General features: G+C 40.1%; 1 long non-coding RNA gene across 4 annotated transcripts in view; it reads right to left on the bottom strand.

The window, feature by feature from the left end:
* Nucleotides 1-13,252, bottom strand: part of LOC308056325 — a 55,789-nt gene that overhangs the window by 28,979 nt on the left and 13,558 nt on the right. For 2 of the 4 annotated variants that reach the window (XR_013924782.1, XR_013924783.1), the window contains exon 1: nt 3,919-12,951. This is a non-coding gene — a long non-coding RNA (uncharacterized lncRNA). Of the gene's footprint in view, nt 1-3,918; nt 12,952-13,252 lie in introns of those variants that run through there. The other 2 variants (XR_013924780.1, XR_013924781.1) reach the window with 2 other exon arrangements.

Here is a 13,252-nt window from a genome sequence, read left to right as displayed (position 1 = left end):
CTGCTGATTCACCCTGGGAAGGACAGGTTCTTCTTTCTCTTCTGCTGACATTTACAAGCAGCATAAATGAAAATGGTAGTATTTTACACCTGTGTCGCACATGTGTAAACGACTGTAGGAAGAACACAGCAGCTGCAAATCAGGTCCAGAGAGTTGAAACAAGAAGAAGCAGAAGGTTGATAAAAGAGCATAAGCTAAAGACTATTGCCAACGTGGACAAAGAAGAGAGAGAGAGTGAAACAGAAAGGAAAAGGTCAAAGGAAGTGAGAGAGAGAGATAGACAAAAAAACTGGAACCAGGTTCACAACAAAGAAAAGGACAGGAAAAAAAAATTAAAATGAAACCATCCACAAGCAAAAAGTAGGGACTATTAGCGCTGAAAAGGAACAACAGCATGGAGAAGGGAATATTCTCATTCCATTCCCAGACAAGCAAAAGCTAAAGCCCCCACCAACCATGCTATTGCAAAGGTTACAAGGGATTAAAAAAAAATATATTTTTTTTTCCCCTAAAATGGACTTTTCAGGTATATGATTACAGAGAAACTTGACCCCCAGAAAGAAAATGAGACTGGGACCCATTTTCTGGTTTTGCTCAGTGGGCGTGCTGCTAGCACCAAAGGTGTTTTTGGGGTGGTTGTCCCTTTGGTGCCTTTTTTTGCTGGTGCAGCCTCCCTTGCACTATGTGGGGTGTTCGTTTATGTCCCCCATGCTGCTGACAGGGAGCCAGCCTCTGTCCCAAACACTAAGGGAGGCATGAGAGTGGAAGGGGTGACTAACGTCGCAGGATTCGTGTGTTGCAATTAGCAGCATGGGGACAGCTGCCTGTGTGCCAGTTCTGCATGGCACACCGTCCTTTCTCTCCAGCGCTGTTCCCAGCTCACTTTTAACGTGCGAAAGGAGAGATTATTTACCAGGGTGGTAGACACATTTCTGTTCTCAAGAACACTGCGATATCATTAATCTTCTGGCAAGTCGGCAAGGGCGGGTTATGTGGATGCAAGTATTTTGCAAGGCTATAAATAAAATTTAAAGAGAGAAATGAACAGAAAAAGAAGATGCTTACCTGGAATTTCCATTGCCACAGTACAGAAGATGTTAACACTGCAATAGCTTACTGCTAATAACACTTTAAGAAATCCCCCTTTTATGGTTTTCAGCATCTATCCAGAAAAGTGGAACATAAAATGGGATCCTAAGGCTGCAATATAAATTTTCTAATCCTGTCTATAAAACAGGTAGTTGATCAAAGAAAGTGCAAAACATAACTCATGTATCTGTAATTGTTGTACTGGGCTGTTCACCTGGCTGCCTCTACAGGCATAAATATCTGAAAGGAAGGGAAAGAAAATGAAAGCAGGTGCAATATGAAGTTTTGTCAGAAAGAAGGTATGATAGATAGCCACATTAGTCACATGTAGCAAAGATATAATTGACTTATGCAGGTTATCTTTACACCTCCATACTATGTATTCTGCACAGACCTCATACGTTTCATGTCCTGCCTTCCTTCAAGAATCTGGGACAGAGAAGAAAACAGGAATTCTCCTCTTTGACAGAGATTTCTGCCTTTGCTCCCCTAAGAAACTCCAACAAAATAGATAAAATAGGACAGCATCTATAATTTTAGGGTCTTGTGCCGTGGGTCCCTCAAAAGGTATGGGTCAAGACCGATTTACATGAGGACACCATGTTTTCCTTCCCCAGTGGTGTAAAATACCTTTTTCAAATATGCAAAGTTGAGATAAATTGGTTTTTAAACCAGGTAGTTCAGTAGGAGTTAATGATTATTGCTCCCTTTGGAGAAGAAAAACTAACATTTGAAAAGGTGGAAAAAGCTGTTTATGGCTTCTGCAAACAATCAAAAAGTGCTGTCTTTCTGAAGTTCCTCTGTGATCAGGAATAGTAGAAGTAATTCCAACAAAGTCAGATGGTCAAACCGGCATGATAAACCACAACATTATGTGATGCATTTTTTAAAATCACATGGTCCTGCCATTTATCAGAAATACATCATTAGAGCTCACATGATGTATTGGTGTTGATTTTAAGTTAGAGCATAGCTACTGCTTTATTTCATTTGTCCCAGTAGGGTCTAGTTGCTTTTACATAATCTGCTTTTATTGTCACGTCACCCAGACAAGGTAGCATTCTATTCTGCACTGTGCTGTAAGGGCACAGAGGAACGTGATGATTTTATTTCAGTGCTGTACATTTTTATTAAATTAATTCAACATGACACTTTTTCCTCTCCAGTTTTGTCAGGGTCACATTTTTGTCCTGCCTTGAGTAGATGTAGGGAAGAAGGGAAATGGCTTGAATCTTACTGTCACTGTTTAGCGCAATCACCAAGGAAATCTTAAATAAAGCACCCTTAAGTGAATAAGGCAGTAACATGTTAAGTGGGACTTGGGAAAAGAAAAAAAAAAAGTAACCTCTCCCGGGAATTTTTTTTACGTCATTAAAACTGAATTGATCTTAGACCTTAGCTGTAATTCCAGACTATCAGGAAGATCAATGCACAGGAATAGAGGGATTACGGCTGGAAAATGGGAAGTGATTTGTTGGAGAAAGAAAACCAAAATGTTGTCTTTGCTTCCCTTTCCAGCTCAACTTCTAAGCTTCCTGGAGGGCAGCTTCAGCCTTGGCTGCCCAGTGAAATGTAGCTGGATGCAACTTGATTTGTATCTGTACGTTCCCAGTATACAACTTGGCAAAGGTGTGAACCCCAGGTTTGTGATGGCAGGAGAGGTGAGGGTTCAGTCTCTCATTCACTGGGTTACTGGATTTATCCCTAGAAAAGCACTTCCCAGACCACCAGGTCTAGGACCTGCTGTTCTAGACCTAATTATATGTTTAGGTCGTGCAGTCACTTTAGGAAACAGGTAAAAATGTCTGTCTGGAAAGCAGTTCAGTTTGCAGACTTCTCTACTCCTACTGAAAGAGTTCGCAGAATCCTCTAGTGGTTGGGAATAGTCCTCCTGATTACAGGCATACACTTACTCATTGCAGTTTATACACATTTGTTCTTGTGCCAACACTGCCCTTCACTAGCAGTTGTTCTTTACTACTAATGTATTTATAGACTGCAGTCATATTCCTCCTCAGTCCCAATTTTGCAAACTGAAAGAAGCCAGACCCTTTTCATTCCTGCTTACGAGCCAGGCTCTTGTTTTCCCTGCTTGGCTTAGCAGGCTGTCCCTGTTCACGTGCCAATCCCGGTGAACCCTTTACCTGGCTGATCAGAGCTGTGCACAACAGTCCAAATGTAATTTCGTGGGTGCTTTGCACGACAGAGCAAATACTTCTGCATTTCTACAGGAATACCTCACCCCAGCATTTTTTATGGCCACAGTATTACTAACTCCTAATCAGTTATACAGTTAATCAGTTAACTAATACAGTGTGTAATTAGTATACCAAAGTCTCCCTCCTGCTGTATTATTTCCAACGGATGAACTCCAGCTGATAGCAGGAATTCCTGCTATTAGCCTCCAGGTTCATGCTGTTGCACTTTTTACTATTAAATTACATCATATTTCTCTATCTTCACTCTTCAAGGTCATCCAGTTCTTTCTCTGCAATGTTGCATCGCAAAAGTGTTGGCTTACTGCACTACTTACTATTAAAATAGGCAGGCCTGTGTTTTTTTTCTCACAACAGGTTACAAGCTGAGCCTCCTGCCCGAATCATCTGCTTATCTCATAGCTCTCTACAGCTTCTGCCTCAGCCCATGCCTCATGAGCACAATACTTCTGGGAACTGTACTACATTGTTTTCCCCGAGGAAACCCTTTTCATTTGCAGTTTTTGGTAGCTTGAGAACAAAAGATACCAGAGTGAGAGAGTGACTAGTAAATAGAGGACAATCATTTTCAGGTGTGAAGCCATCCTGGGGATTTTTTTTTAAAGCCTCCTACCTTCCTACATGGATGTCAGTATCATGCGATCCAGATGTTGTTGGCTTCTGTTCAACACACCCCTCGTTTGAAATGGAAGGTGTTAAATTGAAGTCAGCCTGAAAAGAGAGGTGAACAGGGCTCTGGCAACCATGAACAGGAGGATCAGAGGCAGATCTAGCAGAAGCACCAAGATCGCAGCTAACAGGAGTCATAGTCTCTTCCTCAAAGTTAATCCCTTCCCAGCTCCCTTAAGGAGGTGCTAAGGGGCACATCCTTGCTTCAGCAAAGGTGTATATGGGCTGGTGTTCATGGAGCCAAAGCAACTCGCTTCAGCTCAGGACCTGAAAAGCAGGACAATTGCTCCAGCTCCTTCTGCAGATTCTGGAGTGAGCTTGAAGACAAGAAGTCACGTGTGAAGGTAGATTGGGTTTTAGGGTTTTCCTCATAGGCTTACTATAGCAGCAAGTTAGGGCCATTTGACTACCTATATTTATCATATCTTAATGTGCTAGGCTTTCTTTTCAAAATAACCACAAGACTGATTTTACTGCATCTGTAATTTCTGGCTTGTGGATAACTATCGCAACAGCTGTTTTCCTTTTAAATCACTGATATGTGCTTTACGTCTCAATCGACTTTAATGCTGTTCCTTGGGCCTGTCTGACTGAAAAATTCATACTGACTCCCCATTATGAATACAGATTTATACAGATAGATTTTTAACAATGAGAGTCTGGGAAAGAGGAGAGGTTGAACAAATTTCAAGAAGTTATTGTTGTGAAAATGCATGTTCTAACCTTAAATAAAACGAGCTTTGTTGAATCAGAGCTGAATTGGTTCCCAGTTCCTAGCTTTGTTGTTTGTACATTTGATTTCATATTTTCATGTTATAAACTCAACATTTCTAAATGTCGTGCCATGGAATCCATTTGGAAAATGTCATGTGATGCCAGATAGGCATTTTGTAGTCTTGGGTACTATACTCTCAGTCTTACTGTGTTTCCTTCCACTGTAATATTATTTGCTGTGCAGGAGCTGTGTCTTGGCTTCTGCAATAGTTTGCCATTAACAGGGCAGAGCATGTCATAAATAACCCTCCAATATGTGCAATAATTAACTTTTAAGACTACCATTAAATCCTTTTAAAGCGGATTGATTAGGTTTCAATTTTGTACGTTGCTTCAGATTTTCATCTAAACTGAAGTGTTTCTTTAGGCTATTCTGCAACTGTGCTTGCTTTCTAGCACTGACAGTCATTCAAATCCATCTCGTGCTATTGTAACCTGCTGTTAGCCCATTAGTTGCAATCTGTGGGAGGAGAAGGAGACAAATTGTGTCACTATTCCTTATCAAGGGACCACACAGTTGTTTGCCACTTTGACTCCGTGATGGATAGTTATCTTGAGATGTGACAGGTGTGAGACTGGAAATTTAGAAGGAAACAATGCCGGAGCCCAGTAGCATTTTGTTATTGACACTTGCTAGATAACAACACAGGGTTAATCAATCTCTTGTGTTGTTCTTAACCCCCTATTCTTTTTGTCTTCAAGACGCAGTTTTTCTCATCAGACTGACACGGCAGGAAAAAGGTTCAAGTAGATAGCAGATATTTTTCCTTTACCACGTACTGGACATACAATGTCAAATTCCATGAAAAACACATCTGTGTTTCCTTTGACAATTCTTTTAAAACTCTTTGAAAGTGGGTCAGGGGCTGGAGAAAGTACAGTCTAAATATCTTAAAGTATCTGCAAGTAGACATCCTTTCTTTGAAAGAGAAACAGTCTTTTTCCAACTTGATTTTTATTTTCAACAGGTTTTTTATCATTGTATTTCTGCAAATTAACTTGCTGTAGCCCATCTCTTAGTATTTCCTTTCCAGATACGAGCTAAAGTGACTGAGATGAAAGAAACAAATACCCTGAATGTTAAATGACCGCATTTACTTAGCTCTGCTCAAAACACACAATTCAAGGAAATGCAGATCCAGGACCATTTATTTTAGATGTTTTAGACTAGGTTTGGTTCTTTTATGACCTTCAGAAAATTGAATACTAGTACAAAATTCACAGTCTTAAAAAATATTGAATGTGGTGTTCAATATGTTTAGGGAGCACTGAAAGAATGACAGGAGTTTATGTATGAGCTAAGGCTCACATTGAATAAGGATCTATGGTAAAAGCTAGAAAATGATAAAGCTATAGAAGTTCAAAGAAATACCAATGAACATTGGAGTCCTACTGTACTGACATGATATAAGAGGCACTGGGTGCCAAGAGATCACAGTTGAAGTAGCCAAGACAAAAGATGAGGAGGACATTACTGCCATTTCACCAAAAGGGATAGAATTGTACAAACAATGGAGACTTCGTTGAGGTCTCCAGGAGGCTTGCAGCAGCTGAAGACCAACACACAAGACCATAGGCTCACGCCTAATCTACAAGGCATTGGTAACTATTTTAGTTTTGTATATATCTGTTTGCTCTATTTCTTTGTCCTGTGTTATTCTCTTGTATAAACAAAGCTTTTAGGCAAAGGTTCCTGCTGATGGTAAGGGGAAAATTTCAAGCGCGCTAGCAACGCTCTTGGCTGTTGATACATTAAAGAGCCAGCTTGCTCATACTCTCCATGTTATATCGACAACGTTAAAATGTTGTATGTTTTGTTAGGCAATTAAACAGTGTGTTTTGTGCCACAAAACAAAACAGAAAAGAGGCAATTGTTGGCTTTATTAAATCTGAGGGATGAGTGCCCTGCTCACAGGTCATTTGTAAACCTTTAGTAGCGTCCAGCAGAGCCTGCACACATGGGTGCTGCAGCAGCCATCCAGAAACGTTTTTGGGTAGGGTCAAGGGAGCTGTATGGTAGCCAGGATGCTCTATGCTCTTTGGCTCCTCTTGCACTGTGACAAAAAAGCTCGGTGAGCTGGTGTAAAGGCTCATTCGTTCCCCGATTCACATTTCCAAGGTCTAACTGGAAAGAAAGGACTTTTGACACATTTCACTCCTGCCTCTTCATTCCTCTTCAGAAATTTGCATCTGTTTGGTCATGTACCTTCTGCGTGGCCATGCTTTGCAGGGCAGAGTTATGATATACACCATATCAACTTCTTCTGTCTGACAGACGTTCGCACAAGCGCCTTTCATCTCCATTGTGGGAAATGTTAAGGATGGAGAGTGATACGCCACTACGATTCTGAAATGTCTCTATCAGGTTTCCACATTAGCCTGCTTTCACCACTTCTTTTCTCTTGCCTTCTGAGTTTAAGTAGCTGCCAATGAAATCTCAGAAAGGTCTCATTAGATTTGAAGCTCCTGTCAGACAGAGCTGGAGGAAAATTTATCATGTGGGCTTCATATATGAGATTTGAGAAACTTGTTTCTGTCCATCCGATTCACATTCAGGTTCTGTGAAGTGAACAGTAATTAATCAAAGGCAGTGCTACAGGAAATAAAAAAAACTCTGATGCACAAGCATAACCAGCAACTCCTCACGCAACACTTGCTCTTTAGCAATAGCAGTTGACCACCCAGTTCAGCACAATATGTATAAGCGACATCTGTTCCTGTGTCACTGTGGCTTTCCTGAGCAGAAAGGTACTTTGTGTGCTTTATAGCTGCCACATGGCTGACATTGTTATTCCATAACCTTACGCCCCTGTTCTTGCACCCCATGCCCCTAAACCTTGGCTCTTGCATGCTTCTCTGTCTTCCACTCTAACTCTGTAACAGCTGAACAGCACAAATGCCCAACAGCAACTGGGATTCCTAAGCAAAAGCAGTAATAAAATAACATACCTCCAAGATGAAGGAGACATGCATGTTTCTGAACGTTTGAGTGACGGGTTTTAGTTATCCATCATAAGCAGAATTTGTTCTTTTAGAAAGAATTACCTTGAGTCATTTAAATAGAAAAGGTTTATCAGGAAAATATTTAAGAAGATGCTCTCCTGTCACCGTGACTGATGATCTGAGTTCACGTCCAGTCTAGCTGCAGACTTTCTGCGAAATGCCGAAACATTGCAGCCTTGAAGAGTACTTGAACATTTGAAAACTACTGAAATCCAGTTACTTTTGAACAGGAAACAAGCTTTTCACTGAGTGTGTCATTGTTCAACACAGAGCAAAGGTTTGCATCAATGCAGAAATTACCAGGCTGCAGCATACATATTAATCACTGTATCTGAAATACCTCCAAGTAGTACCCGACAACTACTCTGAGTTGTCTCTGTGCCATGTATTCACCACCTGTGGCACACAAATGAAAACCTGTGGCCCCCAGCATTAAATACAGCTTCCCTGTGCAAAGAGAATTAAATACCTGAATATCATTAAAGACCTACACCTTACTATCCTACTTTTAAAATAGGGCTTATTTGATGACATTTTTGGTAGTGACTGTAATATAAACTTCTAGAAAAAAAAAGTGTTTGGTATTGTGCTGTGTTCAGCACATATTATGGTCGGTCTTGATTTTAATTGGGACTTGACAGCTGCTGTAATACAAACAAATAATAATAATAGCTTAAGGATATCAAACAGAGAAGGAGGACAGAATGCCTTTTATACTTACAAAAAGATTATGTCAATTGATCTAGATTTCAGAAAGCAGTAGAAAAGAAGCTAAGTGTAACTTGTTATTGTTAAAAGGTAGAAATCTGTTAGCCTTTGATTTATTTGTAACTGTTTAGCACACTGTTAAGTATAAAAAGAGTCAGAAGAACATAATATACCAATGTAGTTGCTAATATTCTTTAGAAAGAGCTAGAGAGGAACAAAAAAAAAAAAAAAAAAAAAAAAAAAAAAAAAAAAAAAAGAGGCATGAGAGGGTTGTATTTAATACAATTCTTTGCTCAGTCTCAAGCAATGTTCTATCTAATGCAATGCTTTTCTCCCTGGTTAATCAGAACAGGGTTCAGATGAAATAAAATAATTTGCAGATGAATTGCTAATATGTCCTGTCATGCATGCCCTTCTAACAGCATGTCTTTCTATCCTGTTGAAGTACTTACATCATATGGAGAGACCTGGAAAGTTTGAACATTTTGGTTCACTGCCAAGAAAAATTATTTATCAATGGCACATACTGTGCTGATATATACCACAAGAACAGATTTTTAACTAAGAGTGAACATTAGGACGAGACCCTTTTCCTTCCTTTAGTGCATTAAGACAGACTGGGATGCTGTGTTCTCTTCTCCAGAACCTCCAGGAAGAAGCCTCAAATCCATTTTAGCTACTAAAGCGGCTCTATTAAACACAGCATCAGGGTACTTCTAAGATTCAAAGTCATTAATCTCACAAGCCTCCTGAGAAGTAGTGCCATGCTGTTCTCATATTTTATGGATGGAGAATCGAGGGGCAGGAAGTTTATGTGGGTGGTGTGTAGGTGGCTGTAGATGTGCTTGCATGCCTGGAAGGGCAGGTGTCAAGTGAGTGGCCACAGCATATCATAGCCTTTCTCCATAAAATGTAGCCCCTATTATTTAACAAAAAGTACCACTTTTGCTGCAGGACAGCTGCTGACTCGGAACCAGCTCTTAACTGTCTCAGCAAATTCACAGTAGTCATCTATTTCTCAAAGTAATTTCTGGAGTAAATACTTGCTTATCAAATTAGGCTTCAGTTTCAAGAATGATCTTTTTCTCCATTGCTCCTGCAGGGAATAGTGTATCATGAAAAAGGCTTTGTTCCCTTTGGCAGTCAAGCTAACGCCATCAAAGAAGCTCAGGGAGAGGGAGCTCAAAGTTGTCATTAGAGTTTCAGGCAGATCTTGCTTGGGCTGTGGAGGGTTGCTATCACTACATGGTACATTCCAAAGGTCAGCCAGATCAAAAGCTCTGCTCAGCAGCCAATTAAGACGTTGTTCAATATCAGGGAAAATAGGAAAAAGAAAAAGAAATACAATTAAAATTTCAATAAAGAAAAATCAAGTAACTGCAATATAGCCTACAAGTGCCACCCAGGAGGGCTGGGATAATTTGCCATGATAGGATTAATTTACAGTTCTCTTGCTTTTGGGAGGTTTAAGTCTTCAACTTTAATATTTCTTTGGTGCATTATCTGCATTTGCATTTATCATTGGCTTGTACAATGGAATTTTCACAGGACTTGACATTTTGAAGTCCTAACTTAGGGCTTGGTCCAACTGCCTTTGAAGTCAACAAGGAGATTGCCACTAAGTTCAATGAGAAGTTGGATCAGGCTCTATAATCACTATGGACTCATTATAATCTCACAGCTGGTAACAACCGTTGAGAAGTGTAGTATAAAAACTGTGGTACTGGCAGGATGAGTTCAGTGCGAAGCTGAATCCCTTCATATTTAACATAAGTTTAACAATTTAAACAGATTTTAGAATTATCTGCTCTCTTTGCACACTAACATCTGATGACTTTTTCTGAAACTTGCTGAAAAGGAAAGAGTCTCTGCATTTGCACGATGAGCTGCCTGAATCCTTTAATATGCTTTTGTTTCTTTAACTCCAAATCAAAGCAAGAACGACATTTTCCTCTCTCACTCTGTTGCCACAGAAAATAGTTTTCTGCAAAATGGTTGCTTTTCCAAGCGCTTTGTTAAAATGGCTGCTGCCAGGGCTAGGTCTAGGAACATGGCAATTGCAAAAGCTAACCCTTTTCCCATTACATTTCACAGTTTGTATACAAGCAGCAACACCGTGTTCTCACTGTGCGAATGCTCATATTGCTGTGATGAACAAATTGAGGGCAGATCCCTTCGAAACGAATCGAGGCTTTGCAATAGTTTTGCAAGAGAGACTGTCTGACTCACGGTGTGATTATAAATGAGAGAGTGACTGTTTCTGCTCAGATTGAGGGGTCCCCAGGATTCAGGTGAGGCTGCTGTTCTGGCAGGCCTGCCAACACGGATTTAGATTAACCTAAATGGTATGTACGTTGTTCTCGTGCAATCACCTTCCTTTGTGTCCTTCAAGTATACTTGCAAGTATCAGTGCAAAGAGGTCTTAAAGCTGAATGAGGAGAGAAGCTTAAGGTGGAAGAAGGTGGGCTCAGAAGTGTCTGGGTGTCTCACAGACTGTACATTTACCCACTGAATTTGCACGTGCTTGAAACTGTATTCTTTTTTGTGCATGTTGTTCTGGATTTGCCTTTTCAAAGAGTTTTCCAAAGTCCTTACAAAAACCCAAACTGCTTCCAGAACTGCTGTTTCTTTGTAATGCCAGAGATTTCCCAGAAGAACATCACTCCCTCTTTGGACCAGATGCAAGTGAAACTACTTTGAATATCGGTGTGACTGCTTCTCATGGGTGAGGAAAAAGGTTGCAACTTTCCTTACAGAAAAAGCACCATTCAGAAGTGTGCGTTAGACATTGGGCATCCAGAGAAGACCCACAGGTAGCAGGTGCTGCAATGGCAAAACACTTTGCAATACTGTTGTCATTTGCCATTTCTGCTTCTAATGAAGTCAACAATTGTTGGTCTCAGAGCCGCAAGAAAAACTTCAAAGGAAGGTTTTCCATGATCTTTGGAGCTTCTTCATAGAAGAGCAGAGGTTCAGGGCACAACTCAGAGTATCCATCTAGTACTCTCATGGTATTGTAATAATCCTTACACTATTATTTTTTGTCTTTTATCTTCTTTTTTTTTTTTTCTTTTTTCCTTTTTTTTTTTCTTTTTTTTTTTTTTTTCTTCTGCTGGTCTGTATACCAGGTAACCTCCCATACTGATGGTAAATAAAGGCTGTACAGGGTAGATCTACGTTTCCTATATTGGCTTCTCTTCAGGACTGAAATATGTAAAGCTTCAGAACCCATACATACTCACACACAAATCCACATAGAGAAAGACAGAATAATCCTCCATATCATGCTACAGTAGTAATCTAGCTTAATGCAGTCTTGGAGGGTAGGCTAAGCCAGTGAACCATTTCTGCTTTACTGATGTGGTTAATGTGAGGCACAGAGGCCCGGGAGAGAATGATTTCCTTGTAATGTAGCAGTCCATCCATTACTCTGTATATTGAACCAATCAATTGACTTGTTTATGACATGCTTAATGTTTGGGGAATCCGAACTTCTGATTTACTTCAAGTCCTTTTAATTACAGTATATTCCTTGAAAACAGATGCTTTTAATATTCAACTTGAGTGTTTTATAAGCTATGCAAATATTTTATTTGTGGTATTTTTCTGGTGCTCACAGCCAAAACATGCTAGTCAATTTTCCAGAAGACTATGTTATCTCACTGAAATGTCAGGAAATTCATCTTCCCAAAAGTTCTTCTTCCTTCGCAGGCTACACATCGTACTTTACCTTAAATTTTATGCCGTATCATCTTGACTTTTCTCTGCTAGAGAAATGAGGGTATAATATCAGCCTGTGATGTTTAAAAATACATACATGAAGTTTTGGTCCTTTTGACTAAATGAAGGAATGAAGTCATTTGGCAGTATTTTATGTTGGAACTAATAATTTTTTTTCATTGTACAGCTAGGTTAGCTGTTGAAAGGCTGGAAATCCTAGCACAAAGCTTTTCTACTCATGCTATACTTGAAGAAATAAATCCATTGCAGTTTGCATGGAGCTGCCAGCTTAAGGAAGCCAGTTAAAGAAACAAAACCGAGCACAGCTGAATTGCAAATATGGGTGCACTGCTTAGGTATCTGAATTTTGACCATGAATCATTTTTCTTCATCACATTCCCCTAGATAAACTCTAAAAATCGAACCAAACATAATGATAATCATGCCAGAGTAACGGGGATTGGCAAGAAAGGGTCACTCAGAGGTTGGTAGAGGCAAAGGTATTTCTAAGCATCATCCCAATGAAAGAAATGCATCCACAGCCAACAACAGCCAAACTCTCAGACCCATAGACATTAGAGACACTAATACTTATCAATATGTCCAGTTCCCCTTGTTGTGGTCCCAGCCCTGCCCTGTACGATTACCATTGCTCCTAGCCTCTTACATTTCAGAGTGGATGCATATTTCTACCAAAACAGAAAACAAACCTGAAAAAATCTGCTTTGAAGCAACTACTTGTGCTGAAAAGAGTGCTAAATGCAGTAATAATGCAATGGGGGGGGGGGGGGGGGGGGGGGCGACGGGGCGCATGTGTGTGGTGGTGAAGAAAGAACGATCATTAACGTTTTCCATTTACAGAAGTAATAGGGTGAGAATACTCTCAAGTCTAAGTTTTTTAATGGGTACATCCTGAAAAGCTTGGAGCCCTTTTGTTGGAGCACTGTTTCTCTGAGCCCTGAATATGTCTTCCTGATTCTCAGGGCCAGGCTGACAGTAGTTCTGCTTAACTATGCAAAAATACCTTGGATATAAGCCCTCAGTAGTTCATGGTAGCCCTTATCTTCTTGCTC

The sequence above is a fragment of the Falco punctatus genome (genome assembly GCF_963210335.1).
Source record: "Falco punctatus genome assembly, chromosome: Z".
In the NCBI taxonomy this organism is placed as follows: Eukaryota; Metazoa; Chordata; class Aves; order Falconiformes; family Falconidae; genus Falco; species Falco punctatus.
This window is presented reverse-complemented; position numbering and strand designations above follow the sequence as displayed.